Raw genomic sequence first — 27634 nt, 5'->3', positions numbered from 1 at the left:
CTCCACCCCAACCCCCTCCACCACCACTGCTTCACCTTTCTCTTTTTCGTGGCCAGTCCAGCTAAAGATTTTTTCAATTTTCCTGATCTTTGAAAAAGCCACTTTTGGCTTTGTCAATTTTCTCTAGTTTTTTTTTAACTCTTTATTTCATTTATTTTCACTCTAATCTTTATTCTTTCCTTCTGCTGCTTTAAACTTAGCTTGATCTTCTATGTTCAGTTTCTTAAGGTGGAGGATTAGGTTATTGACTTGAGATCTCTCCTGTTTTTATTTTTATTTATATATTTTTAAAGATTTTATTTATTCATGAGAGAGAGAGAGAGAGGCAGAGACAGAGGGAGAAGCAGGCTCCATGCAGGGAGCCCTATGTGGGACTTGATCCAGGTCTTCAGGATCATGCCCTGGGTCGAAGGCGGCGCTAAACCGCTGAGCCACCCTGGCTGCCCCTCTCCTGTTTTTATATGGGTATTTACAGCTATATATATCCCTCTGAGCACTACTCCCATATTTCACTGCTATGTCCTCTGAGCTGCATGCCACAAATTTTGGTATGTTGTGTTTTCTTTTCCATTTATCTCAAAGTGTTTATTAATTTTCTTTGTGATTACTTTTTTAAGCCATTGGATATTCAGGACTGCAATATTGAATTACCACATTTCTGTAATTTCCCCAAATTTCCTTCTATTATTGATTTGTAATTTTATTCCATTATGATTAGAGAATATATTTTGTATGATTTCAATCATTTTACATTTATTGAAGCTTGCTTTATGGTCTAGCATATGGTCTGTCTTGGAAAATGTTTCATGAGTGCTTGAGAAGAATGTTTGTTCTGCATTCCCTAGCATGTTATTTTGGAGTATTCTCTAGATGTCAATTAGATCAATTTGGCTGGTAGTATTGTTCCAGTTTTCTATATCATTGCTGATTTTCCGTCTACTTGTAGGATCCATTATTGAGAATAGAATATTAAAGTCTCCCATTATTAGTGTTGGATTATTCATTCACCTATTCAATGTTGTCTGTTTTTTCCCATTTGGGGGATCTTTTGTTAGGTTCATATATGTTTTTAGTTGTCGTGGTTTCTTGATAAATCACCCCCTTTATCATTACAAAATGCTTTAACATTTTAAATATTTCTCTAAGGCATAACATTTCTCTCATCCCACAACTCCTCTAAAGCAGGTCTACATTATCTCTTAACCAAGTGATTTTCTAAAATGCAAAGTTGACCACATCATTCTCTTGCTTAAAATCTTTCTCTTCAATAATTACTAGATAAACTCTGTTAAGCCCAAAAGAAGAAGTAATCTTCCCAAGATCAAGTTAAGACAGTGACAGAGCTAGGACTACATCTCTTGTTTCCCAACTCCCGGTTGAATAATCCCTTTATTGTATGTACCACTGAGCTGGGTACTCTGAACTGGCTTACTCAATCTTCATTTAATTATCCTTCTTTTTTTAAGATTTTATTTATTTATTCATGAGAGACACAGAAAGAGAAGCAGAGACATAGGCAAAGGGAGAAGCAGGCTCCCTGTGGGGAGCCCAATGTGGGACTTGATCCCAGAACCCTGGGATCATGCCTTGAGCTGAAGGCAGACTCTCAACCAATGCCACCCAGGCGTTCCTTAATTATTATTCTTGTTTGAGAAGTTGGAAAGTCAAAAAGTCCACTTTCTGTACTCATTTGTAGCCATAGTTCTGGAAGTAAAATAGGGTTTATCAATTAGAAGAATTGATGTTGCAGTTCAAGTCTAAAGGCTATGTGCTGGCAGAATTCTCTCTTGCTTGGGGAAGGTTAGTCTTTTCTTCTATTCAGGCCTTCAACTAATGGATAAGGCCACCCACCTTATGGAAGGTAATCTGCTTCACTCAAAGTCCACAGATTTAAATGTTAATCTCATCCAAAACCACCCTCACAGAAACATCCAGAATAATATTTGACCACATATCTGGGCACCATGGCCCAGCCAAGTTGGCATATAAAATTAACCATCACATCCTCTAAGAGAGGGTATAAGGTGAGTGAAAAGAGGGAAATATAGCCTCAGAATGTTAGCCTAAAATGGGCAGATACACCAGAGGTCTCCAAATTTCTCCTTTACCACTTCTGAGGAACTGCTTATGAATTGGAAAGTTCAGACAAATAGGTAGGCCCAAGACTCTATTTTATAGGGTTCAAAATTAACAGCTTATGCCTCCTTTTTAAATTTCTTTTCAGATGGGACCATTGTAGATTAGGGAAATTTTATCAAAAGGAAGAGAAGTGGAAAGAGCAAGTAACTACATCTGCAAGAATTATTATATGCTGACTTCAATTTTACAATACTTAAAAAATGAATGCCCATTTATTTAAAAAGATAAATATAAGAATTAGAAACATGGAAAAATAGTTAGAATGACACATTGTTACAGTTATAAAAACAAAAATGTCGATGTTAAAACATTACATGTTTAAACAAAAATGTAAAGAACACAAAGATACGTTAATAGTGTGAGGTTTCTTTTTCTAAGGGAAATTCTAAAATGGTGGTGATGGCTGTACAACTATGTCAATATACTAAAATCCATTGCATTGTACACCTTCAGGTGGGGCACTGTATGACACAAAATTATATCTCAATAAAACTTACGACGAAAAGAATACAAAGAGCAAATAAAGGCAGCCAACAGGGGACTTAGCAATGAAACGCTGAGCTAAGAATAGGAGAGGGATTGACAAAGGGAAAATGGGCTAAAGAAGGGATGGTGATGGAGGCCGGTGAGACCAAGGAGAGGAAAAGGTGAAGAAGCAGGATAGGCTAGAGCCCTGGGCCCTGGGGAAAAGGTGAAGCGGGCCAAAAGGTTAACCTCGGAAAAGCGGTAGTGGGTGGGGGTGGAGAGAAGAGGGCGTACTCAGCGCATGCGCCAGACGCAAACTGCGGCGACCCTGGAGAGGCAGTCCTTTAACTGGCATCAGCGCTGCGGCTGGAGGCGCGGGTGTCGCTCAGTTGACTGTCCAGTTCTACCTTGGTCTGTGCAGCAGCCCTAGATCTGCGAACTCTGTGCCGCCGCTCCCTGTACCCTGTCTTGAGGCAGCAAGCGCTAAGAATTCATGCTACGACACTCGATTCTGCCCGGAGGTAGGAAAAGAACATGGAGGGCGGCGGAGGGAACTCGTAGCAGGGAGATCCTTGATCTGTGTGTTCTTCCGGTTCACAGGAGGAAAAAGTGGGGGAGAGCATGGGTTTCAGACCTACAAAAGGATGTTGAGCGTTTACTTTCTACTGTGAAAGACTATAGACTCCTCTCCTCTCTAATCAGGGTTGAGGTACATGAGCGTCGGTATTTTTCATAATGTTCTGTTTAAAAATTTGGGGTTCCTCGTATTCAGCAGAAAGTGTATTTAAAGGATTGGTTTAGGACTGGGCTCATCCAATTATGAGAGCTTTCTCTGCCTTTGTTCTGGGTGGTGGATCTAATTAGGGACTCTGAGGATACTCCAGCTCCTCCCTGGGGGCCGGGGCGGATTCCATCTAGATTTGCTCTCTGCGGTTACCAGCAATGCCGTCTTTCCAGTATTCCACTTCCCTAGTTTATCACACCTACCCCAATGAGGAAATGCTGGTAGTGTCTCTCCTTGAGTAGTGAGGCACAACTATGGCGAGAAATACGTCCAGATAGCATCAGGCGTGTATATCTAAGAAACGTAGGAGGGAGGGCAGGGAATAGGAGAGGCTCGTGTTGCTGCGCATGTGTATTTGAGAGGTTGGGGGAGGCGCGGGATCGCGCTCGTATATTTGAGAAGGTCTGATGTGAGGGGGAAGGGGCCCCAGTTGGGGAGAGTGGGAGGTAAGCACGCCCAAGCTTGGGGCGTTGGGGGCGGGGGCCGTCAATTGCATATCTAAGAAAGCAAAGTTTCTAGTACGCAATTGGCAGCCGCAGTTGGGAGAGTGAAGTAGCGCATGCGTATTTGAGACGACATTGTGACGGTTGGCTTTGGGAGGAGAGAGTAGCGCAGGCGTGTTTCAGACGGAATGACGGGGAGGGGAGGCGCGCACCCTAGTGTAATTAAGATTGCAAAATGGCGAGGGGGTAGGTAAGTTGTCTTTGCTTGGCCATCTTGGGCTAGGGAGCCCTGCAGAGAAATAGAATCTACCTTTCTGGTTGGGTGATCTACTGAGTGGGAGTTGTCCTAGGCTGTGGCCAAATCCACTAGAAATTAACCCAGAATCTAAGCCTTTCGCTGGCCCATTGATAAGTCTGGGTTTGAAAATGCAGAGGCGATGATGACTCTCAAAGGTTTCGGCAGCTGGCTGTGTGTGGAAAACGGAAGCATTGGAGACAGGCCACATTCCAGCAATACACATTTGGAGGGCTCTGTCAGACTTTGGGCCGCTGTACTTAGCTCTGGACACGTTCTCTCATCCCATCAGAGTAGCAGAACACAGTGATTGCAGTATCGTGAGAATTCTGTTATGTTGTCAGAAGCCCTTGATTTCCACCCGCTGCAGAATATAGGGGTGAGGATTTGGCTGTGTTTAAACCTAGGATTTGGGTAAATGGTAATGATGGTATGAAGGTGACCAGGGTTCATATCCTTTCCTCTAAATTATTTTTTTCTCTGAAACTGTAGCCTAGGGGGAAGATTTTTTTTTTTTTTTTTTTTTTAGGTTGCTGTACCGTTGTGGATCTCAGAGGGCTGTCAGTGAGGATCTACTGTAAATCGCTAAAAATAATAGTTTAGCGCTTAAATATGTAGCACAAACATTCAAAATTGAAGAGACAGTTCTTTCCCAGTAATCCTGGCTGTGATCTCATATTGGTTCTTTTCCTTCCCTGGGTCTATTTCTCTGCTTATAGTAATAATTATATTTAAACGTCTATAGCACTTAAAACTATGTGCCAGGTACTGATCTACGTGCTTTTTACACATGCCTTACCTCATTTAGTACCCTTGACAATCTTATGAAGTAGCAGTGCCATTATTTATATTTTAAAAATGAGAAATATGGGGGACACAAGATCAAGTAACTTGTCCAAGGCTTTACATCCATTTGGATGGCTGAAACTGGATTTTTATCCAGGTTGTATGACTTCGTAATGCTGTGCTCTTAATTATGCTTTAATCGCCTGAGATGAGGGTTCACATTTAAAGGACCCTTTTATGATTTCAAATTTTGTTTGCAATTTACCTATGCTTTTTAAGCTAGGAGACCTGTTTGCACTTGGCTACTTTTTTACTCAGTGCCTCATACAGGGTTACATATGTAGAAGACAAAAAGTAACGAATTGTTGGTTGGGAGCCTACTGGGGTGGCTATCTTCATCTACCCTTGTCTTCTATGCTTTTTGTTCTGCAGAGGGTTTAAAATGGCCGACTGCCGCAGACTGGACACACCCTTCTTGTTTTGCCTGATTTGAGATCTGGTCAAATGCTTTTGACACAGCAGTCTTTTGCTGCAGTAGAGATTTTTTTTTACACATTATTAATATTTTGGTGTGGTAATACAAATGTCCAATAATAAAGGAAAGGTTATTGCTTTTTTTCTTACAATAAAATACTGAAAATACATGCATTTCTTTTATTATTGGTTGGAATAGATTCACTGAAGGGCAATTACTATGTCAACACCTTTAACAGTATGTATTGACAGATTTCATTCTGTAAAGGTCGTACCAATTTTTACTTAAACAAGCATTGAGTGGTGTTTATTTTTAAAAAATATATATGTTATGGACAAAAACTAGTATTATTTTAATTTTGCATTTCTTTGGTTATTAGTGAGTTTGGATTCCTTTTTCCTCCACGTATTTCTTAGCAGTTTAATTTTCTTTCATGTGATGTTAGTTCAGATCTTGTACTGATTTATCTGTTGGAGTTTTAGTTTAGTGTTATTATTATCTGTTTGAAAGTGTTCTTCAAATAAAGGGTATTACTCAGATTTCTGCAATGTTATATACTCCATGCTATTGTTTGCCTTTTAATTGTTGTATTTAAATTTTGGATTAGGAGAGATTCAAGCAAGTGGTCAAATCTTTTTCCTATTCTGTGATTTTTCTTCCATTGTTTAAGTTTGAATAGTTCCCTCAATCTAGAAATTGGTAGATAGTCATTGCAGCTTTGTCTGAGGATAACCATCAAGTTTGGGGGAAAAGGATCTGTACTTTGACCTCCTAGAGATAACCCTGTGTTTATAAATGTGTTCACATCTTTTCATTCCCTGCATTTTTCTACAGTTGATCATAAATTTGTACTATTTTATGTTGTGTTTTGTTTAACATTATAACATACATTTTTCCACATTAAACATTCTTTGTAATTGTCATCTAATGGTTTCATGATATCTTGTTGTATGGAAATATTTTTAAATTTTCAGTATTTTAAATGATGTGATGAATGTCTTTTCATTTTCATTTAGTTTTATTGTTTACCTATTTTGAGTTATTTCTTTATAGGATGGAGTTCCAGAATTAGAATTGTTCATCAAAAAGTTTGAACATTATTAAGACTTGCTATAGTAACATTCCAGAATATTATGTCATTTTTTTTGTACCTGGTTATTTAGAAGAATTTTTTTGCTACCCTGTATGTAAGAGAATGGTATCTTTGTTTTATTATCCACTTCTCTGATTCCTGGTGAGACTGGATTCTCAAATGTTAATTATTAGTTCTTCCCTTTGTGAACTATTCAGTTTGGGTCTGAATGTATGTATTTGTAAGAGCTGTATATTGTGTGTTCTGTATAAGGATTTATTATCCCTTGTCATTTATTGCAAATGACAAAAGCGGTTTGTTGCACATATACTTCTGGCATGTATTGCCATTGAGTCTTAAGAAATGATGTGATTCCAAAGACAACTGCTTTGTGGTATACATGTCAGATTCTTGCTATCCACTTGGTGATAACATTTGTCTTCCTTTAAACAGATAGCCATGTCTTTGGCTATGGGTGTGGGAAGAAGACATGGCAACATCTTGTCTTTAAAAAGAAACCAACTTAGACAAGACACAAAACAGAACCTTCTCCCCCATCTGATCTGGGACTGATCTTCCTTTGAATACTTCTGAGTGATCTGGAGGAGGATGTGGACATAGTGTAACATCCACATTTATAGGTAACATTAAGCTCTGGGGGTGTAAAATGCTAGTAGGAACAAACTGCAACACAAGAGAAGGCATTGTGAGTGTGGGCTGACAGTGGCAGAATGGAACAGTGTAGGCAAGAGCAATATAATGACTTTGGGGGGAAAATAGTATATTAAGCTTATAAAATAGTGGCCTCAGAGACAGGGATCTCAGTGTAAATGGCAACAATCTGTTGATGTCATCAGCTCAATTTGCTGGCAAAGGGACAAAAGAGCCATTAAAACCCTAGGCCTTATTAAGAACAGTATGGGACACAAAAATTCCATCCTTTGTATAAAACCATCTGAACCAAATGACTAGTTAACACCAGTAATCTCTCCTCAAGGAGTCTCTTACTATTATCACTCAATGTTGAAAAGCAGTTGGGAAGAGTGTATTGCCTCCTTTCTTATTTATTTTCTTATTATATAGGTAATTTAGAATAGATATTCTTAAAGGTTTTGGGGTGGGGTGTCTTAGAAGGTTTCCTGAAACTGGGTCTGTTATTTGTGGTTCGGAGAATCTGTTTAATTATATTTATTAAGTAAACCTTTCTAAATTATCATTCCCAAAACATGAGCTATGTACTATCTTATATATTTAATAACATTCTAATTTTCACTTTTTCAAAAGTGAAGGGTGGGAATTATAGGATTTAGAAGTGCCAAGTGATTTGTTACTTATTGCTCCTTGCCATCCAGTTACACTGGGTTATTCCAGTTATACATAAGCTCCATTTTTCCATTTTTCAGCATTTTGTTAGTTGCAGATGTTAAATGAGGCTTACATGTATGGGGGTGGTCAAGGGATGTATAATAAGCAAAACAAAACAGCAGAGTTTATACTGTAGAGGAGGTGGTTGAGAAGATTCTTTAATGGATGTCTTTGCTTATTTTAAGTGTAGGAGTCCCATTTTACAACAAGCCAGTGTCTAGTTCCCAAACCCATCTCTGATCAGGAATTAGGGAGAGCCTGAATATTTGAAATAGCCTAAAAGCCTTTAACTTTTGATATTTATAATTTGTTTTGTTCCTCCCTTCTCTTGATGTTACAGCCAGCAGCAGCCTGGAGCAGCGCCCTCTGGGAAGAAATTTTACATCGGCCATTATAATACAACCTGATAAGTGTTGTAGCACTTACCAGGTTGTATTGTAATTGTCTGTGTATATGCCTGTCTCCCTTCCTGTGTTCTCAACTAGACTGTAAGCTCCTTGAGGGCAGGGACAATGTCTTCTTCTCCAGAGCCCAGCCTGGCACATTAGTAGGCCTCAGTAAATGTTTATTGGATGAATAAATGAATGACTCATCAACAAACATTTATCGTGTGCCTGCTAAGGTGATCTCCACAGGCTCTGGACTGTCAACTGTTTAATCAAAATGCATGTGGTCAGAAGCTTGCTATTTCTTTCTAGTTCTGTATTTGTCTTAGGAGTTTTTCTGAGATGATGCTATTTTTGTGTTTGAATTTCAGTCCTTGGTATTTACAGATGTTGCTATTGTTGCTGCTGCTGACCATCTCTTCCTTGGTGGGGCCTGGGTAACAGATCAGGAGCCTCATCCTCACTGCCCAGTGTTTGCTAAATGGTTCCTATCTGTAGATTCATCTCCTTTTCACTCCTCCTCATGTCATCCTTCAAATGGTGTTCCTAGGTAGAGCTGCACATTCTAGATCAGGGGTAGGTAAATACAACCCATGGACTGCTTGGTTTTGCAAATACAGTTATACTGGAACACATGTTATTTGTTGATATTTCTCTGTGGCTTTTTAAAAATTTTATCTATTCATAAGAGACAGAGAGAGAGAGAGAGGCAGAGAGAGATGCAGGGAGCCCAATGCAGGACTCAGTCCCAGGATCCCAGGATCATGCCCTGGGCCGAAGGCAGACCCCCAACCGCTGAGCCCCAGGCGGTCCCTCTTTGTGGCCTTTTTTGGCCTGCAACAGCAAAGTTGAGTAGCTACATCAGACCTGGTGGCACATAACACCTGTCCTTTACAGAAAAAGAATGCCTCCCTGATGGTTTCATGTTCCTCTCCATTCACCAAAGATATTTTTAGCATCTCAGAAACTCATTTATTTATTTACCTCATTTGTTATTGCTTATAACAGGTCTTTTTCCTATTTTGCAGGTGGGCCTGCTAGAACACACTTCAAACTAGATTGATTATAAGGCCTTCACCAGGGTCCTACAGTTAGTCAGTTATACCATGTACTTCAACATCAAGTTTGGAGCTTCATTTCTAGAAATTCCTTTTGTTATATCCTAACCTGAAGAATTCACTTCGTTCACCATATCATACCTTGGTGCCTTATCCCTTAACACCCCCCCCTTCCTACACAGCTCTTTGCCATGAGAATATGGAAAGTAACAAACTGATGTGAGATAAGGCAGAATGGTAGGCCAAGGCAAATGTTTACAGGGTCTGAATGCTAATACACAAAGAAATGGAGTTTCTGAAATACTCACTTACTTAGACTTCTTAATACAGTTAGGAAGCCTAGACTTCCAAGAGCTTAGGGCCTTCCCCATTACCCTCCCTAACCTCCCACACATTGTCTTGGGAACCTGCCTGTGGGTATATTGTGATTCATTTCATGTCATTAAAAAGTTGAGAGCTCCCAAGTCCCAAGTCAAGAAAGCTAGATCTAAAACAAAACAAAAAGGAAAGAATATAGTCTCATTCTAGGAGTAAAATAGGGCAAAAGGCCCTTACAGCCTTGTTTTTCAAGCTGCTTGTTGGATTTTCCCCTGTATTGTCTTATGAAAAAAATCAAATATACATATAAAGAGGTTGAAAAATTGTACATTGAAACCTATCTACCTACCAACTGGATGTTACAATGAACAATTTGCTATATTTGCTTTATTGCATACCCATCCATCTTTGTTGGATAGGCTTTTAAAATGCTTGTGGTAGTGTCCAATTTGAGCTCATCTGTATCTGACTCGTGGTACTGAAAAAGTTTCTTTTTATTCTTATCTGTATTTTTCAAGTTGGAATGGATACTACTGCAGCCTAACAATGCATAAGCAGATCTGCCTGGCAGTGAGATTGCAGGAAGAGAAGCCATTTGGTGTCTGAAAGAAAGTGATTACAGCTCACTGTTTACTGGAAATGGTAGGAAAAGGAAAGATGGAAGTCCAGGCCCAGAGTCAAGTGAAACTTTCCCATAATACATTGCCCTATTTCATTCACTTCACTGCCTGGGCGGAGGGATGACAGGTCATTTTCTGAGCAGCTTCTACTTGGTGCTTAACTTTTAGACTTGATGAAGGAAAACAACAAAGTCACATCAAAATACCACTGAGGTGATTTAGCATTAGTACAATTCCTTGGAATTTTAGCAGATAGATTTTTAACTTGGAGTACTTTCAAATAATATTTTTTTTAGATCTTTTCTATTAGCAATAGATGCAGAGTCAATTTAGGAAGCACCATGAACTGAAATTTTAATTTGTCTCCATCATGAACATAACAATGGTAAATGTTACCTGTTTGTGTCTGTCTCCCTTCATTTAAGCTCAAGGGCAGAGACTGTATCTTACTCGTCTTTGTAATTCTCTTAAGTAATAAATGTTTGTACTCATAAAAAATGCATTATGGCATTTGATATCTATCACATGGGCAATTATTAAAAAATGCTATACTAGTGTTGGTGAGGTTATCCAGTTTGAGTGTAATCCTTCGTAGGGGCAGTTTGGCAATACATGTTGTAGCAGAATAAATATTGTATGTCTTTTGACCATGCAATTTCATTTCTAGGGGTATACCCTGAAATATGCTAAAATCCTAAAGAACTATTCTAAGGATATTCTAAAAGATGTAGGTTTGGGAATGTTTACAACATTCATAGCAATAAAAATGGAAGGAAAACTTAGCTATTCATGAATAATAATTTGGGTAGATAAATTTTGATGTATTCATGTGATATTACAACGTGGCGTTAAAAATAAAAAGTAGTCTTGTAGATGAATATTTTACTTGGAATATTTTCAAATATATTAATTGAAAAAGAGCTAGAGAGCAGTAGTATGGTTTTCAGCCAATTTTTGTAAAATAAAAATCAGTGTTTGTGTTCATGAAAGTAATTGGAAGAACATACTCTGAGTGTTAAACATTCTGGAATTCTGGATTTTTTTTCACAGTGTGCATTTAGGACTTTCAAAGTTAGACAAACATTGAAAGTATTTCTATTTTGAAATTTGTTGACCTAAACAGAAGTGAAATAAATTGGGCAGCAAGGGGGCTGGAAACCAGAGAAGTTAGTTTAGTTTAGAAAAGAGCCAGGTGGAGTGGGAGAAAGGAGTGGTGGAAATCAGATCTCTGTCTTCAGAAAAAGGCACTAACTACTTGGCTTGCTTCTTTGTGCAGGCATTTCACGGTAGTGAGTCCACATTTACATTTACAGTTACCATTTCTTTCCCAAGTATGCCCTCCACAAATTTCTTTCCCATTCTTGTCCCCATGGGCTTTAATAAGCTAAATAATTGCTAGTGGCAGCTGCCACTTTGTAGGTGTGCAGATCCTGCTCTAGTAATGGCTGCTTTACTTTATCCAACAAAGAGATGGCTCAAACTCCTCAAGGCTTCTGCTCCCCTTCCCCAATGCTTGGCAGCATGAAATCTTCCCCACTTAATGGCAGGAGAGCTTTCTGCCTGGCCCTTGTGATTAGTAGATTGTAAGACAGTTTACTGATGGGAAATGAGACAGTTAAAAATGAGCCCTGAGAAACGGCTCCTTGAATTTTCCTGGGCCTCGAGGGTTGTCTGCCTCACTGGGTAACAGGAAACGAAGTTTGCATTAGCTGGTGTTGTCAGCATCTAATGATTTTTTAAAAGACTGTATTTATTTATTCATGAGAGACACAGAGAGAGGGAGAGGCAGGCTCCCTGCATGGAGCCTGCTTCAGGACTCGATCTTGGGAGTCCAGGATCATGCCCTGAGCTGAAGCCAGACACTTTAACTGCTGAGCCACCCAGCCGTTCCGCATCTACTGATTTTCATAGCCATTGCTGGATTGCCAGATTTCTGTGTTGCTTTTCATGCTAAGCAGCTAGGGACTGGGAAACTTAGAGGCAGTAGGTTGCTTTCTTAGAAAGAAAGGACCCTTGGGGATCTTTGACTTATCCTGTGTGGGTCTTAGGTCTCAGAGTCCCGTTCCTCCTAGTTGTTGAATCTTAGGGGAGTAGCCATTGGTCTACCTAGGGCCCTTTGATCATTTTTGTAACCCAGGCAGCTCATAAGGCAATAGATATGTTCAGTTCCTTTTAACATACAGGGAAAGTGAGTCCTGGTGGGATTTGAGATTGTGAATGGCAGGCCTTGGCCCATAGCCCAGGGTTTTGTTATCTTTCCTCATTAGTGTGAACCAAATGCCATCCACTGGCTAGATAGATGGAGGTTTCATCCACTTTAAGGGAACTCTTTAAGCCAGGATTATAGAATGGAGGGTCATTCATAATTGCCAGATGCAGAAGGGTCCCTAAGAAATCAAGTTTATCCTCCCTCAGAGGAGGGATATTGAAGTCTAAAGAGGGGAAAGACTTGCAGGCAGCTAGGAAGATCAGCATTAGAATAGATGAGTTCTAACCCTTGGAGACAGCCAGTTACTTGGTGCCTCTGTACCCAAGTTATCTCATTTAAAATGAATATAAGAATCCTTATTAAAAAATAGTTGTAGAAAAAAATAGTTGTGGGTATTGCAGCAGTCTGCCAGATAAAAACAAAGTCTGAGGTCCATGGTATGGGCTGGGTTACTTGACTAAGGTGGTAAAAGTAAATCGAAGCTATATCTCAAACCTTGGCTATTCTGCCTTACATTTGTTTCTTCTTCCTTCTTTCTTATCCTACAGGTGACACCAGATGTGATCAGAAGCCATGCCATTGGTGAAGAGGTATATTGAGCCCCGTCTAGCCCAGTGAGGTTACTAGAAAATTGGGAGAGGCTTAAACCAACATCCTGCACATGGTTATCAAATCGTTGTGAAGTCTGGTAAGTGGCTTTGGCAGGCTAGCCCAGTTAGTGGAAAGGTGCAGGGAAGGTAATGTTAGTAGGTATTAGGCAATTAATTGATATTTTCCCCATTGTGGTATGAATAAAAAAGGTCTTAAAATGTTTAGACTACACTAGAAAGTAATGTATCTAACCTTTCATTTTTTTCATTCTCCCATTTTTGCTGATGGGGGAATTGCTTATCGTGCCTAAGATTATAACTAGTGTAGGCAGTGGATTTAAATATAAGCCAGGTACTGTGTCTTCTACCCAGTGCTTCCTTTAGGTTCCATTTGAGTCCAGGGAAGCCATGTGAGACAGAAATGTTTTCATTCCAGGACGCTTGGGTGGCTCAGCTGTTGGGCGTCTGTCTTTGGCTTGGGACATGATCCTGGGGTTCCGGGATTGAGTCCCACATCCGGCACCCTATGGGGAGCCTGCTTCTCCCTCTGCCTATGTCTCTCTGTCTTTCATGAATAAATAAATAAAATATTTTTTTTAAAGAAATGTTTTCATTCCACAGTGAAACATTTTTTTTATAATAGCCTCTGAGATTGTTCCTGCCCAATGAAGGAAATGTTCATGGTGTAAAATTTGTTTATGCAGAAAATCACCTAGGATGCCTCTAAAAATGCAGATTCCTGGGCAGCCAGAAACCTTGTCCTTGGTCAACACTACCACCTACCTGTCACTTATATTGCGGCTTCCTGCCCAGTGGGTTCATCAGCAAGCCAGAATGAATCTCCTCCATTGCCATAGATGTCCTTGTGAGGTGGAAGCCTTGGTAAGTTGCCAGTGGTTTGGGTGGGGGTTCCCTAGTTGGTGGTAGAGAAGAGATGGTTGTGATGTGGCACTTTTTCCCTTCTTTCAACAGATAGTTATTAAGTGCTCACTAGGGGCCAGAGACCATTCTAGATATTAACAAAGTTCTGCCATCGTGGAACTTTTATTCTCATGAGAGTAGACAAAGGAATAACGAACTACTAAAAGCATAAAGTATCATAAATGTTACATCACAAGTTTTTCCATTACGGTATAAAAATTATGTTTAAAACGGGTGGTTTGGACTAAGGAACACCTTGTGTTTTTTCTCTGCTTCTCATTCTCCCTTCTTTTTAAAGGATTTGATTTATTTATTTGAGAGAGAGAGCAAGTGAGTGAGCATGAGTTAGGGGAAGGGCTGAGAGAGAGACAGAGAGAGAGAATCTCAAGCAGATGCCCCACTGAGCTCAGAGCTCCACATGGCGCTCGATTTCATGACCCTGAGATCATGACCTGAACCAAAATCAAGTTTCTCGAGTCAGACGCTTAACTCACTGAGCCACACAGAACGCCTCCCTCCCCTCTCCATTCTTCCTTTTAATACTTGCTACTGTCTTTTAGTACAGTGGAGGCTGACCGAGCTGAGAATGGGAGGGTCATAGATGATGAAAGCAATCTTTTTCCTTCTTGTAACCCCTCACTAGACTGAATTCTGAAAGATGTCTTTTGGAAAGTGTTTTAGAAGGTCTACCAGCTCTTCTACATGAGTCCACGTGTAGCAGAAGAGGGGATATTCTTGGTGAATAAGGTAACACAATGAATTAGGTAGATAGGGGAAGAAAGGATGATTGCCTTGACTCCTGTCAGGGAAACTCATAGAAATGTGATTTTCAGGAGCCAATACCTTTAAAGCCTATAGTTTATTCTGTAGTATATTCTCCTCAAAACAATTGGGGGTAAATTACATGCTTACCCAGTCTGTGATCACCCCTACAAAGGATTGGAACTAAAAGGGTTCCCAAGTATAATACTAATAATACTAATTATATTCTCCTTATGGGGAGAGTCTATTCTTTTTAACCAGACTTGTTGGGAGTTTATATTGAGAGTGGAACTTTATACATGTTGTCAAAATTCTGGCCATAGCAGAGGCTCATTATTTCAGCATCAGTGAAGTATATAGCACTTTGGATTACTAATTTCAGAGGCAGCAGGGTCTTCTGGATTGCACTCAAACCATTTGGACTGGTATTCATTTTTGGCTCCTAAGGGGTCAGTCCCCTGATAGGCTTCAGGGAGCACTTAAATGATCCAGAGTTAAAATAGACAGCATATATAATATGACCATTCCTGTGATATCTCTGCAGAGGCCACCACTACTTTAAGCTTTTTTAAGGAATGCCAGATCATTCCTTGGTGTCTGCCATTTTTATAAAAGTAATAAGGGTCATCTTTTCCTATGAGCATGGTCTTGAGATGGTGCCTTCATAGCATAAGTTCCTTATAAACTCTCTGGAGTATTTGGATAATTCCTACTGACAGAGTTAGATCATTAGCCTGCACAGGGAACCTGAATGATAGGAAAATGGTCTTTTCCCTAAGGAGAAGCCTGAGACAGTCTGGTTTTTTTTTTTAAGATTTTATTTATTAATGAGAGACACAGACAGACAGAGAGGCAGAGACACAGGCAGAGGGAGAAGCAGGTTCCATGCAGGGAGCCCGACATGGCACTCGATCTGGGGTCTCCAGGATCATGCCCTGGGCTGAAGGCGCTAAACCGCTGAGCCACCCGGGCTGCCCGATAGTCTTTGATATAAAGGGAGTTTCCACGTTCTATGTCCTTCACAACTTATATTAAAATGATGTTGGTTTTGTATAAGGATATGAATGTTAGCATGCTGTCAAAAAACAAGTCTTCCGTCTTTCTCTATATGGGCCAAAATCGGTTGTATAAATCTGGCTTCTATCTGAACTCCAGTTCTTTCCCTGGGGTTTCCCTGTCCCCATTATCTGCTCTTTATTTTCTTTTAAGATTTTTATTTATTTATTGGACAGAGTGCACAAGGAGGGGAAGCTGCTAAGGGAGAGGAAAAGCAGGCGCCCCACCGTGCAGGGGAGCCACCAGGACCATGGGATCATGACCCAAGCCAGAGGCAGATGTTTAACCGACTGAGCCACCCAGGCGCCTCTGCTTTTTATTTTTGCGACAGCAAGTCTGTTGTGGTTCTTTTTTTCTTTTGTCTCTCTCTTTAGATTAGCCATTACCCCTGTAGTAGCACTCATGCACAACTTCTGAAAATTTTCTGCCTGAGGTCATAATAATAACGGTGATTATCAGTTAGTTATAAATGCCTTTTAATGTTCTAAGTGAGAACTTTACACATATTTGTTGTCTCATTTTAACTTAACAGTAACTCTGGGAAGTATGATTTGTTTCTACTTTACAAATAATAAAACTGAGAATTGGAAAGGTGAGGTCACCAACATGCTACAGGGAGCCAGTGGTGGAGCTGTATGTGTCATACTCCAAAGATCTTAACTACCTTACTATACTTGAAGCACTAGAATGTAGCGAGCATATTTCTTCGTTGTTGAGAATGCCTGCCTCCTCATGGGTCCCTTATCACTGTCTTCTTCCAGTACATAGGGGCACATGTGAAGAGTTTGTTTTCAAAGGTGGATTCAGATGTGCAAGAGAGATGGCACGAGGGATGTGTAGGTCCCTTTAGTTTCTAGAAATAACCACTTTGGATGAACTAGTATTTATTTTTTCCCCCAGCTATGCACTGTGTGCTTATCTTTGTCTTTTCACCTTTTATTATTACTCCCATCCTCCTGCATGATGTTTATGTCAGAAAATTTCTATGAGGCTATGTTTTCCTCTATACCAAACAAAAAGGAATAGCAAGAGTTGGAGTCACAACTGAAAATCCATTGCTTATAGAATGTTAACTCAGGTGCAGGTGCATCAAGAGCTAGAGCAGCTTGCTGTGCAGATCAGTATGTCCCAGCTGGAATTCAACATAAACATTGCATTCTGCCAGCAAACAGTGCTGATAAAATTACTCTGTATGTATCAAGTGGAAAATAACAGGGATACCTATCAATTAATACTTAGGTAAATTTTGTTGCTGGTAAAGTGATAGTGTCCAGATAGTTGGCATAGACTAAGGTCTAGCATTCTATAGCCCACATGGCAGCAACTTGTTTTTGTAAATACAGTTTCACTGGAACACAGGATCATGCTTGTTCTCTATTGTCTGTGGTTGCCTTTTGTGTTACAGTAGTGTTGAGTAGTTGTGATGGGCTGTATGGGCCACAGCCTGAATTATTATCATCTGGCCCTTCACAGAAAGTTTCCCAACTCCTGGCATAGGTTAAATGTACTGTGTCTACAAATCTTTGTCTTCCCCCCACTCACCCCCATCCATTTTTCTCTTCTGTGGGACTTGAATTTAGAACTAGCTAATCCTAGAAAGTACAGAATTTCATAATGGTCAGTTTGCCTCTGGATTTCTTCCCACTCAGATTAAGTTCACCAAAAACAGCACATTCCCAAATTGGTCTGTGTATACAGAAAGAACTGTTTTTATATGCCTCATTGTAGTTAATAATTTATCATACATGGTTCCCCCAGTTTTTCCCTTTCAGGAATAACCATTTTAAAACTTAGACATTCTCAGGTATCCAAGAAGTTATAACTCATGTTTCCTAATTATGACTTTATCTAATTTTAATACATCTCCCCACTCCATAGCATGAAAGCAGATGTAGACAGTATGGAAACAAATGCGCAGGGCTGCATTCCAAGAAAAATGTCATTTACAAAAACAGGCTGGATTCAGCCCATGGGTATGCCATCCCCACTCTACATGATACATATGAGAAGAACAAGAAGATTTGAGGTGATACATTAAGGCAAACACTGAAGGTGATTTTTATTCATAACTCCTGTGATACAGTAACACAACTGCACTTGCATCAGCACTGAAAAGTGTCTTGTGATCTGTGCATGATGCCCATGACTTAAAAGTCATCTAAATATTGGCTTGATTTCTTGGTAGAGTAATAGCATTTTCATGGGGCATGTTATTACCATCCCTTAGAGGATCCTCTTCCTTGCCATGGAGTTTCCTTTATATATTTTTTGATGAAGTCTAGTTGACACAATGTTACATTAGTCTCAGGTATACAACATAGTGATTTGGCAAGCCTATATGTTACACTGTGTTCGCCACAGGCATAGCTACCTTCTGTCACTATACAATGCCGTTACAGTACCATTGACTGTATTCCCTATACTGTACCTTTTATCCCTCTGACTTACTCCTTCCATAACTGGAAGCCTGTATCTCCCACTCCCCTGCACCCATTCTGCCTGTCCTTCTACTCTCCTCCCTGCTGGCAAACACTAGTTTGTTCTCTGTATTTATAGGTCCTTTTCTGCTTTTTGTTCATTTGTTTGTTTTTTTAGATTCCACATGTAAGTGGAATCACATGGTATTTGTCTTTGTCTGACTTATTCTGCTTAGTGTCATACCCTCTAGGTCCAAGTTGTTGCAAATGCCAGGATCCCATTCTTTTCTATGGCTGAGTAATATTTGTGTGTGTGTGTGTGTGTGTGTGTGCGCGCGTGTGCACACATACACCCTGAGATCACGACCTGAGCTGAAACCAAGAGTCAAACAATTAACTGACTGTGCCTCTCAGGCACCTCCCACCATGTAAATTTTAGTATTATTCTAGTTCTATAAAAAATACTGTTGCTATTTTGTTAGGAATTACATTGAATCTGTAGATTGCTTTGGGTAGCATGTACCTTTGAACTATTAATTCTCTCACTACGTGAGCATGGGATGTGCTTCCATTTGTGTCGTCTTCAGTTTTTTTTTTTATCAACATTTTATAGTTTCCAAAGTACAGGTCTTTCATCTCCTTGGTTACGTTTATTCGTATGTATTATTTTTGGCATAGTTGTAAATGGGATTGTTTTCTTAATTTCTCTTTCTGCTACTTCATAATTAGTATATAGAAACAGAACTGATTTCTGTGTTGCTAGGGCTTTCACTACTATGTTGAATAAAAGTGGTAAGAGTGAACATCCTTGTCCTGTTCCTGCTTTCAGTGGAAAAGCTCTCAGGTTTTCACAATTGAGTATGATGTTAAGGTTTTCCATATATGGCTTTATTTATGTTGAGATATGTTCTCTCTAAACCCACTTCATTGAGAGTTCATGTCATGAATGGATGTTGAATTTTGTCAAGTGCTTTTTCTGCATTTATTGAGACAGTCTTATGATTTTTAGCCTTTGTTTAGTTAATGGTGATGTATCACATTGACTTTGCAAATATTGAACCATCCTTGCCCCCTGGAATAAATCCCACTTGATCGTGGTTAATGATCCTTTATTGTTGAGTGTGATTTGCTATTCGCCTGAAGTTTTCTTTTTTTGTAGCATCTTTGTCTGGTTTTAATACAGTAGGTTTTTCTTTGCATGACTCGGAATATATATGCCATTTTTTTTCTTATCCTTACATTATCAACTCTATAGTGTTTGTTTACCTTCTTCACCAGCCTATATATTCTACACTACTTAGGCCCATAAGTGAGTCTAACACAGAAATTACATTAGATGTATCACTATCCTAAGTCAAGGTAGGAGGCTGTGATTTGGGTAATTTGCTGTGTCAAAACCTAAATTTCTCATTCGGGATAGGAGGAATTAATCCTTCCAGTGATACCCAAAAATGTGATCTGGACAAAGGAACAGATATCTCAGTCACGTAAGTGATTATTTTGACATGGAAGTGAATTTTTTTACTTTTTGTTGTATTATATTTAATAGCTTTCTTAATAATGAACTTACCTTGCATTTCTAGAAGAAAAGCTTTTACTTTTCAAGGATTTTTAAGTAAGTTTCCTAAATTTGCTATTCTCAATGTTATTTTTTATTTTTATTTTTATTTTTTTTTTACTATTTTGTTTCTGTTTTGTTTGGAGCAGCAATCTTTTTCATTCAGATTTTTTGTAGAATTTAGGATCATTAATGAAATCTTGTTGCCTGATCTTTTCAACTTAGCAGATCTCAAACATGTGCCATGCCATTAAATATACTTTAATAACATTTTTTAAATGACACATAATATACTACTACATTAATGAAAAATTTTAATTTTTATTGGGTTCTTGTTCAATTAATGCTCTTTTAATATGCAAATGATACTGATGTGAATCTCTCTGTACATAAATCTCTGCACGTATCCATATTTGTTTCCTAAGGTTTAATTACATGTACACTCCCTCTAATAACGTAGGAAAATGCCTATTTTTTTCATGTCCTCCCCAATACACTGTATTAGAGTTTTGTAAAAATCTGCCAATTGCAAAGGTGATGTCTTAGTTTTTATTTCTTTGATTCTGAATGAGAGAAAAATTTAAAAACTTCCTTGGGACTTCTTTTTGAGTTTCTTTTTCATTCAGATTTTTTTTAAAGATTTTATTTATTTATTCATAGAGACAGAGAGAGAGAGGCAGAGACACAGGCAGAGGGAGAAGCAGGCACCATACAGAGAGCCTGACGTGGGACTCGATCCGGGGGTCTCCAGGATCACGCCCTGGGCTGCAGGCGGCGCTAAACCGCTGTGCCACCAGGGCTGCCCTTCATTCAGATTTTGAATCTGCTATATGTTGCAAATATTTTCCCCAATTTGGTATAGAAATTGTTTTTTATTTTATTTGTTTTTATTCAAGTATAATTAAACATACAGTGTTATTAGTTTCAGGTATACAATGTAATGATTCAGCGATTCTGTATATTACTCCATGCTCATCATGGTAAGTGTTCTTTTAATCTCCTTCACCCATTTCTCCCATATCCCCACCCATCTCCCCTTTGTCAACCACCAGTTTGTTCTCTATATTTTTAAGAGTGTTTAGTGATTTGTTTGTCCACTCTTACTACTCTGCTTGTTTTTGGCCCTGCTTCATTTCTTCTGGCTTCTAATGCATCCATTAACAACTGGCTTCTCCACCTTCTGGGGTTTCAGTTGCAGATGCCTATGGGGTCAATGTGTAACATGTTTCTGATCTTTATTTTCTTTTTTCTTCAAATGCTGCTTAAGGGTTTTTGTGGGGGGGTGCAGGGGAGCTTTTCTTTTGTTATCTACTTTTGATAGAGACCTTGGAAAGGGATTTCTCTACTCTTAAAAACAAGAGTACAAATTGGATGGTAAAGAGCAGCTGATACTTCTGAAAGGATTAGTAGGGAGTGTTTGGGATTGTGGGTCCATGGAACAGGAACCTTTGATACAAAGGAGGTCATTATTCCTTGGCTCGATTGTTGCCTAGTGGGAAAACAGCCCAATATTGACAGGATTTTCAGCTCTCTACAAGGAGCCTGACTTTGAGCTATTAGTCTGCTTTAAAAAAAAATCCACAGGCTAACACAGCATGTTTATAAATGCTTTTATGACCTCATAGCTTCTGCTGCTTCATAATTTTGGCTTATTCATAGTGTTCCCTTTTTCACATATGGTGTGAAAAATGGGCATGTCACACTACCCATTCAACTTCACCTGGGGGTTGGCAGTTTCCCTTTGGTAGTGTTCTTTAAAACTAGGTCACGGGCACCTGGGAGACACAGTAGCTGAGCATCTGCCTTCAGCTCAGGTTGTGATCCTAGGGTCCTGGGATTGAGTTCTGCATCGGGCTCCCCACAGGGAGCCTGCTTCTCCTTCTGCCTAGGTCTCTGCCCTCTCTCTGTGTCTCTCATGAATAAATAAATAAAATCTTTATAAATAAATAAATAAAATAACTAGCCTTTCCATTTGACAAGATTTAAAAACAGATTAACTGTGCTATCTTGACATAATTCACTTTAGGAGGTAATCCTCTTTGCCCATTATCAGAAATTAAAGGACTTGCTGTAACCTCTTTGATGCACTTTCCTGGTAAAGTTTAAAATGTTGAGGAACCTGGGTGGCTCAGTTGGTTAAACATCCAACTCTTGGTTTTGATTCGGATCATGATCTTGGGATCAAGCCCTGGGTCAGGCTCCCGCTCATCAGGAAGTCTGCTTGTCTCTCCTCCTCTCTGCCCCTCCCCTGGTTCATGTTTTCTCTCTTTCTCAAATAAATAAGTAAATCTTTAAAAAATGTTGGTATCTGCACACCAAAATGTTCACATTGCTTATCTTCTGATATGGGATTAGATAATTAATTGTTGTTTTGGTTTCCTTGATTCTCTTATTCTTAGTGAAAATACACTATATTGAGAGAAAGTGAATAATGTACTTATTTGGTAGTTTAACAATGAGAAATTGATAGTGTTCTGACACCATCTGACTGTCCTGCAATTAGTTCATTTCTGAGGCTAACTACCCCAAGTTAATGCCACATCCTATAGTTAAGGGCAGAACCTTCCTAAAGACTGCCTTCCCTTCAGCAAGTCTTAGGTCCACGTATTTCTGACCAACTGGCCAAATTCAGAGGTTCCCATGATCATCTCAGGTTTGTTAATTTGCTAGGACAATTTTCAGAACTCTCTCAAAGCTCTATACTTAAACAGTTTTATTATAAAGGGTATAGCTCAGGAATAGCCAAATGAAAGAGATAACACAGAACAGGGTCTCAGGGGCATCATAGATAAGGAGCTTCTGTGCTCTCTTGCTTTGGACTCTAGTACCATCACCTTTTTGGCACATCAATGTGTTTACCAATCAGGAAGCTCCTTGAGGTCTGGGTGTCCAGAGATTTATTGCGTCTTATTATGTCCTTGGCCACTTCATTAAGTGCAGTCTCCAGCCCTTCTCTCCTTAGAGGTCTAGGTGGTGGGGTTGAAAGTTCCAGCCTGTGCTTGGTCTTTCTGGCATGGCCATCCCTTCTCTCTGGAAACTATCCTAGGGCCCACCTTGAGTCATCTCATAAGCATAAACTCAGGTGTGGTCAAAAGGGGCTTCTGATTAATAACAAAAGAATATTCCTTTTCTCTAAAGTTTTTTGGAGCTCTGAGCTACCAAAAGGGGACAAAAACCAGACTTATTATACAGTTTCATCCAACCGGAGGGGGGGGGGTGTCATAATTTGCAAGGCTACAGGGGATAACGGGAGGTAGGGATTTTAGTGGAAATCCATGAAATGAACCGGTGAGTAGGTTATACCTCCCTGGGATGAGAACTAGAAAACCATCAGGAAATGGAGACATTTGGAAAACCCCTCTATATTTCTTTATTGGCCATATTTGGTCTGCATTTCTGCTCTGTCATCACCTTGCCTCTGATTGTTTTTGTTCCCTCCCCATCTCCTTCTTTACCATAGAGCTTTTGCTACCTCACAGTTTCTTTTTTTAATTATATATTTTTTTAATTATATTTTTTACATTTTAATTCCAGAATAATTAACATATAGTGTTATTAGTTTCAAATGTACCATAGAGCGATTCAACAACTATATTTAGTACTCAGTGCTCATCAAGATAAATGTACGCTTAATCTTTTTAACCTATTTCACCCATCCCCTACCCACCTCCCATCTGGTAACCAATTTGTTATCTATAGTTAAGAGTCTGTTTTTGGCTCTCTTTTTTTTCATTTGCTTTGTTTCTTAAATTGCACATATGAAAAAAAATTAAAAAAAAAAGAAAAAGAAAAAAAAAATTGCACATATGAGTGAGATCATATAGTGTTTGTCTTTCTCTGACTCATTTTACTTAGTATTATACTCTCTAGCTCCATCTGTGTTGTTGCAAATAGCCAGCTTTCATTTTTTTCTTTTTTCTTTTTTCAATTTTTTAATTGGAGTTCAATTTGCCAACATAGAGCATAACACCCAGTGCTCATCCTGCCAAGTGCCCCCCTCATTCCCCATCACCCATTACCCCAACCCCCCGCCCACTTCCCCTTTCACTACCCCTCGTTCATTTCCCAGAGTTAGGTGTCTCTCATGTTTTGTCACCCTCACTGATATTTTCACTCACTTTCTCTCCTTTCCCCTTTATTCCCTTTCACTAATTTTTATATTCCCCAAATGAATGAGACCATATGGTCATCAGAGAGGGAGACAAAACATGAGAGACTCTTAACTCTGGGAAACGAACTTGGGTGGTAGAAAGGGAGGTGGGCAGGGGATGGGGGTGACTGGGTGACAGGCACTGAGGGGGGCACTTGATGGTATGAGCACTGGGTGTTATTCTATATGTTGGCAAATTGAACACCAATAAAAAATAAATTTATAAAAAAGAAAAAAGAAGCCAAAAGAGTAACTGATGTTAATCAGCATCAATTTAGCAGTATCTTACTATTTTTAGATACTCATGTCCTTGACCTAAATAATTTCACTTCTCAGTACCCACAGAAATAGTTATACATGCACAAAAATATGTCTAAAGGTGGTCATTTATTCTGCATTTTTTTAAATACTAAAGAAATGGAAATGCCTTTAACATTCACCAATAGATGGGAATCTAAAAATACAATAATCTATCTATGGAATGAAACACAACATCTACAAGAGGATTTTCTAGGGCACTGTTAAGTGAATAATTTATTATGTAAAAATCATATAAGTGATATATGTATGCAATGCATAGAAAACAGCCTGTTGACATACACACCTTGTACTGCATTAAATAGTGTCCCGCAAAAATTCATGTCTTTCTGGAACTCTAAAATGTGATCTTATATAGAAACAAGAGTCTTCACAGATAGAATCAGCTAAGTAAAAATGAGGTCACAGGATTAGGATTAGGGTGGGCCCTCAATCCAATGATTGGTATACAAAGGTCATATGAAGACCTACAGGAAAAAGGCCATGTGAAGATGGAGACATGGTGTGACATTAGCTACCAGTCAATGAATGGCAAGGCCTAATGGCAACCACCAGAAATTAGGAGAGAAGCATGGAACAGATTCTCCCTCAGAGGCGCCGGAAGGAACCAACTTTGCCAATACTTTACTTTGAACTTCTAGCCTCCTGAACTGTGAGAGAGAAAAAATCCTGTGTTTTTTAAGCCACTCATTTTATGGTAACTTGTTATGGTAGTTCTAGGAAGCTAATTATATACCTGTTTAACAATGGTTTGCTCTAAGGAAGAGATTCTATGTATTTCTATATGCTTGAACATTTTACATTGAGAGTTTATTATTGCATTCCTCACTTTTTGCCAATAAAAATAAATTATCCAAAAAAATAAATAAATAAATTATCCACAAAAAAAATGTTTGTCCTTTTCCGATTGACTTATTTTACTCAGCATAATACCCTCCAGGTCCCTCCACGTCGAAGCAAATAGTGGGTATTTGTCGTTTCTGATGGCTGAGTAATATTCCATTATATACATAGACCACATCTTCTTTATCCATTCATCGTTCGATGGACACCGAGGCCCCTTCCACAGTTTTGGCTGTTGTGGACATTGCTGCTAGAAACATTGGGGTGCAGGTGTCCTGACATTTCACTGCATCTGTATCTTTGGGGTAAATCCCCAGCAGTGCAATTGCTGGGTCGTAGGGCAGATCTATTTTGAACTCTTTGAGGAACCTCCATACCATTTTCCAGAGTGGCTGTACCAGTTCACATTCCCACCAACAGTGCAAGAGGGTTCCCGTTTCTCCACATCCTCTCCAACATTTGTTGTTTTCTGTCTTGTTAATTTTCCCCATTCTCACTGGTATGAGGTGGTATCTCATTGTGGTTTGGATTTGTATTTCCCTGATGGCCAGTGATGTGGAGCATTTTCTCATGTGCTTGTTGGCCATGTCTATGTCTTCCTCTGTGAAATTTCTGTTCATGTCTTTGGCCCATTTCATGATTGGATTGTTTGTTTCTTTGCTGTTGAGTTAATAAATTCTTTATAGATCTTGGATACTAGCCCTTTATCTGATAGGTCATTTGCAAATATCTTCTTCCATTGTCATTTAGTTTTGTGGACTGTTTCTTTTGCTGTGCAGAAGCTTTTTCTCGTGATGAAGTCCCAATAATTGATTTTTGCTTTTGTTTCTCTTGCCTTCATGGATGTATCTTGCAAGAAGTTGCTGTTGCCAAGTTCAAAAAGGGTGTTGCCTGTGTTCTTGTCTAGGATTTTGATGGAATCTTGTCTCACAGTTAGATCTTTCATCCATTTTGAGTTTATCTTGTGAAAATGTCCACGCTACCCAGGGCAATTTACACATTTAATGCAATCCCTATCAAAATACCATGGACTTTCTTCAGAGAGTTGGAACACATCATCTTAAGATTTGTGTGGAGTCAGAAAAGACCCCGAATAGCCAGGGGAATATTGAAAAAGAAAACCAGAGCCGCGGGCATCACAATGCCAGATTTCAGGTTGTACTACAAAGCTGTGGTCATCAAGACAGTGTGGTACTGGCACAAAAACAGACACATAGATCAATGGAACAGAATAGAGAATCCAGAAGTGGACCCTCAACTTTATGGTCAACTAATATTCGACAAAGCCCGAAAGACTATCCACTGGAAAAAAGTCTCTTCAGTAAATGGTGCTGGGAAAATTGGACATCCACATGCAGAAGAATGAAACTAGACCATTCTCTTACATCATTTTTTATGGCTGAATAATATTCCTTTGTGTATATATACAAGATCTTCTTTATCCATTTATCTATAGATAGATAATTGGGCTGCTTCCATAATTTGGCTACTGTAAATAATGCTGCAGTTGGGGATCCCTGGGTGGCTCAGCGGTTTAGCGCGTGCCTTCCGCCCAGAGTGTGATCCTGGAGTCCCAGGATCGAGTCTTTTTCTCCCTGTCTTTGCCAACACTTGTTTCTTATGTTGTTGATTTTAGCCATTCTTACAGGTGTGAAGTGGTACCTCATTGTGGTTTTTGACTTGTATTTCCCTAATGATGAATGCTGTTGAGCGTCTTTTCATGTGTCTGTTGGTCATCTGTCTATCTTTGTTTTTTTTTTTTTTTCATCTGTCTATCTTTGAAGAAATGTCTGTTCATGTCTTCTGCCCATTTTTGATTGGATTATTTGGGGGCTTTTGTGTTGAGTTGTGTAAGTTCTTAATATATTTTTATTCTAACCCTTTATCAGATGCATTTCTATACACTAATAATGAAGCAGCAGAAGGAGGGATTAAGAAAACAGCCCCATTAACAACTGCACCAAAAATAATAAAATACGTAGGAATAAACTTAAAGAGGTGAAAGACCTATACTCTGAAAACTATAAGACATTGATAAAAGAAATTGAAGATAACACAAATGGAAAGATACTCCATACTCATGGATTGGAAGAACAGGAATCGTTAAAATGCCCATACTGCCCAAAGCAATCCACAGATTCAGTCCTTTTTTTTTTTTTTAATTGATTCAGAGAGAGAGAGAGACAGAGAAGACAGAGACACAGGCAGAGGGAGAAGCAGGGAGCCCGACGTGGGACTTGATCCCGGGCCTCCAGGATCACACCCCGCAGCTAAACCGCTGCGCCACTGGGGCTGCCCCACAGATTCAGTCCTTATCAGAATGCCACAGCATTTTTCACAGAGCTAGAACAAACAATCCTAAAATTTGGGACACAAAAGACTCTGAATAGCCAAAGTGCTTTAATCTTGAAAAAGCTGGAAGTATCACAATTCAAGAGTTTCAGGTTATACTACAAGCTGTAGTAATCAAAACCGTATGGTGCTGATACAAAATAAACACACAGTTCAATGGACAGGATATAAAGCCCAGAAACAAACCCATGATTATATGGTCAATTAATTTTCAACAAAATAGGCAAGAATATACAATGGGGAAAAGATAGT

The 27634-nt window shown here is 39.2% G+C and overlaps 1 long non-coding RNA gene and 2 other non-coding genes across 18 annotated transcripts in view; all 3 read left to right on the top strand.

Moving 5' to 3' along the window:
• The first annotated feature begins 2898 nt into the window (after positions 1-2898).
• LOC102157078 overlaps positions 2899-27634 on the top strand; it is a 97084-nt gene continuing 72348 nt past the window's right edge. For 7 of the 16 annotated variants that reach the window (XR_005386365.1, XR_005386364.1, XR_005386366.1 and 4 more), the window contains exons 1-3: positions 2899-3125; positions 12964-13103; positions 13710-13887. This is a non-coding gene — a long non-coding RNA (uncharacterized LOC102157078). Of the gene's footprint in view, positions 3126-3989; positions 4082-6912; positions 7101-10106; positions 10229-12963; positions 13104-13709; positions 13888-14569; positions 14674-19581; positions 19649-20641; positions 20700-27634 lie in introns of those variants that run through there. The other 9 variants (XR_005386354.1, XR_005386353.1, XR_005386356.1 and 6 more) reach the window with 9 other exon arrangements.
• Positions 8216-8267, top strand: MIR374A (microRNA mir-374a). Its single transcript, NR_049405.1, has one exon. It is a non-coding gene; the product is annotated as a microRNA mir-374a (primary transcript).
• On the top strand, positions 8355-8460 carry MIR545 (microRNA mir-545). Its single transcript, NR_049500.1, has one exon. It is a non-coding gene; the product is annotated as a microRNA mir-545 (primary transcript).

This window comes from Canis lupus, chromosome X, assembly GCF_011100685.1.
Source record: "Canis lupus familiaris isolate Mischka breed German Shepherd chromosome X, alternate assembly UU_Cfam_GSD_1.0, whole genome shotgun sequence".
Classification (NCBI taxonomy): Eukaryota; Metazoa; Chordata; class Mammalia; order Carnivora; family Canidae; genus Canis; species Canis lupus.
Note: the sequence above shows the minus strand (reverse complement) of the source record. Positions and strands in the feature narration are given on the sequence as shown.